We start from the raw sequence: 2,832 nt of genomic DNA, 5'->3' as shown, positions 1-2,832 counted from the left end.
AGCATTAGTAAATAGATAGGACGGTACAGGCCTTTTTATCAGCAGGAATGAGGAGGAACGTAGTTCCGGCACCTCCAGCACTGAATGTATGTAATCGCAAGGGTGCTGGGGTGTTCTGGAGGGTCTATTGATGCTGGCTGCTGGGTGATCTATTGTTGCTGGAGAGGATCTATTTTTGCGTGGGGGTCTATTGTTGCTGGGAAGGTCTATTGTTGCTGGAGGGGAGGGGCCTTATGTTGCTGGGAGGGATCTACTGTTGAGGGTGAGGTCTATTGGTACTGGCTGCTGGGAGATCTGTTGTTGCTGCTGGAGGTCCATTGTTGCTGGGGGGCATCTATTGTTGCTGGCAAAAGGGGATTTATTTTACTACGATTCTTGTTATCATTAATTAATTCCATTCAAATTCCATACAAATTCCTCAGCACCACAAATTGATACTTGGTTCTGCATTCACAAAAAGGTGTGGTACTGGGAGGTGGGTAGGGGGTGAACCCAAGGTACAGTGCTCGGAGGTGGGTAGGGGGTGAACCCAAGGTACAGTGCTCGGAGGTGGGTAGGGGGTGAACCCACGGTACAGTGCTCGGAGGTGGGTAGGGGGTGAACCCAAGGTACAGTGCTCGGAGGTGGGTAGGGGGTGAACCCAAGGTACAGTGCTCGGAGGTGGGTAGGGGGTGAACCCACGGTACAGTGCTCGGAGGTGGGTAGGGGGTGAACCCAAGGTATAGTGCTCGGAGGTGGGTAGGGGGTGAACCCAAGGTACAGTGCTCGGAGGTGGGTAGGGGGTGAACCCAAGGTACAGTGCTCGGAGTTGGGTAGGGGGTGAACCCAAGGTACAGTGCTCGGAGGTGGGTAGGGGGTGAACCCAAGGTACAGTGCTCGGAGTTGGGTAGGGGGTGAACCCAAGGTACAGTGCTCGGAGGTGGGTAGGGGGTGAACCCAAGGTACAGTGCTCGGAGGTGGGTAGGGGGCGGAGACAAGAGGTGACTCAGAAGAGGAGAGTTCTTGCACCTATTCTATGAGATTCTATTCTGTGCCCTGGGATATTATATTTACTAACCAACGTACAACTTTATTAACATTTCCTGTACCAGTAGCATATACTCCCCATCAGGGCTGCTGTTAGCAACCCCCAGGCCCCATACATCTAACCTGATATGGTTCAATCCCCCTCTGAAAACACAGTGTACTATGCTTCTGTTATGAATAAACACAGTGAGTGGTCTGTACTGATCACTCATTGTGTTCATTCAAGAAAGGAAAGGGGCTGGTAAATGTGACATTTACTAGACCCTTCCCCCACTCTCCATCCTGAAGGCTCCAATTCTGTGCTAGTAGCTGCTGGTGGCAGCACTGCAGGGGTGGGGGCACTCAGGGGAGCCTGGGCAGCAGAGGGAAATGTATGGTGTACAGGGAGGGTGATGGGTGAAGGCGGGGGCAATTACTAAAATTGATCCCCTGTATGGCTCTCTCTGCAGCAGCTGAAAGCCAGTGGGAGGTAGATGAGAGGAATCCAGCTTTCAGCTGCTGCAGAGAGAGCCATACAGGGGGTCGGTTCCAGTAATTGCCCCTCTGCTATGCCGATCACACTCCCTGCCCACACCTGGTCATCCCAGCTGCCTGGGCCCTCCTGCTGGCCTGGGCCCCATACAGGAGAACTGGTGGTACCCCCTTATCTACGGCCCTGTTCACCATCTCCACCACTGGCTTCCATGCCTGGTAGTTATCCAGCTGAATTTAGGGTAATATCACTGACAAACATTAGCTGTACAAATACCCCATTGCTAATAATTACCATTCCTAATGACCAATAATATTGTACCCTGAAGTAAACGGACTGAACCCAGATATGCATTGTAGGTTTTATTAAGAAGGAAAAGTCTTGAAGTGGTCCAGTCCGCAGCTTTACACTCTTCATTAATTCTAATGATGATGCAGAACTGAGCATGAAGTGCGGAGGGGTTATCTAGAACAGGTTGCCTGGAAACTCTTGTCATCATGCATAGATGTCTTGAAATGATGGACCGGAAAATCCTTGAGAAACATATTAACAATACTCAGGAAATGTTAAGAATTATTCATAAATAAAGTGTTTCATAATAGGCTATTGAGGTGTCCATGTTACAATGTTGGATGTGAAGGGGTGTGCTTATATATTTAAGGAGGAAAGTATCAATTGGTATTAGCAGGGGTAAACCATTCAAGAGATAGGGACACCTTGGAACAGTCCATGCAGGTTTGTTCTGTACTTGCATTTGGCAAGGCAGTAAACAAGTACAGTTTTAGGCAGAAGGGCTTTGCTCAGCAAGTCCGTAGAATAAAACAAACGTAAAATTGTCAGGGTTTAGCCAGCAGTTTCCTGCCCGTGCAATTCTTACCTCCTTGTTGCAGTGCTCTTGCTGTGGTGGACCCATGATTTCATTCACATGTGCTGTTGGCTTCTGTGTTCACCTATGGGCATTGAGCACTCTTCTGTGGATTTACTGTATATCCCTTTCCCTTCTTTCACTTCCTGGCCTACCTCCCAGTTTTCTTCTCTATATAAAACATGCTCAGTACAGCCTCCGCTGCCTGAGGGACTTCCCATTTTCTCAAAACTTCTGGTTTGCCATGCATTATTTGTATTCTGTGTCTGACTTTCCGTGTATGGACCCCAGCTTCGTCTACTATTTTTGCTTGCCAGCCACCCACCCAGGCCTCAACTCGTCTCCCAGATCCTCTTCTGTTTCTTGCCATTTGTACTCTGTATACACGAGTGGTCTCTGCATCGTCAGCAGGGCATACCTGGTTCCAGTTTGCTGCAAGTCCATTCCCATCATCAGGGGCTCTGGTGAA

General features: G+C 49.2%; 1 long non-coding RNA gene across 1 annotated transcript; it reads right to left on the bottom strand.

The window, feature by feature from the left end:
* Window positions 1-1,847: 1,847 nt before the first annotated feature.
* LOC149457492 (uncharacterized) lies at window positions 1,848-2,491 on the bottom strand. The gene is made up of 2 exons (XR_016313623.1): window positions 2,376-2,491; window positions 1,848-2,031 (listed from the first exon to the last, which is right to left on the bottom strand). It is a non-coding gene; the product is annotated as an uncharacterized LOC149457492 (long non-coding RNA).
* Between the last annotated feature and the right edge of the window lie 341 nt (window positions 2,492-2,832).

Source organism: Staurois parvus, unplaced genomic scaffold (assembly GCF_062004578.1).
Source record: "Staurois parvus isolate SC_StPar_1 unplaced genomic scaffold, SC_StPar_1.0 ptg000319l, whole genome shotgun sequence".
NCBI lineage: Eukaryota > Metazoa > Chordata > Amphibia > Anura > Ranidae > Staurois > Staurois parvus.
The sequence above is the reverse complement of the archived record's forward strand: the minus strand, read 5'-3'. Positions and strand labels throughout refer to the sequence as shown.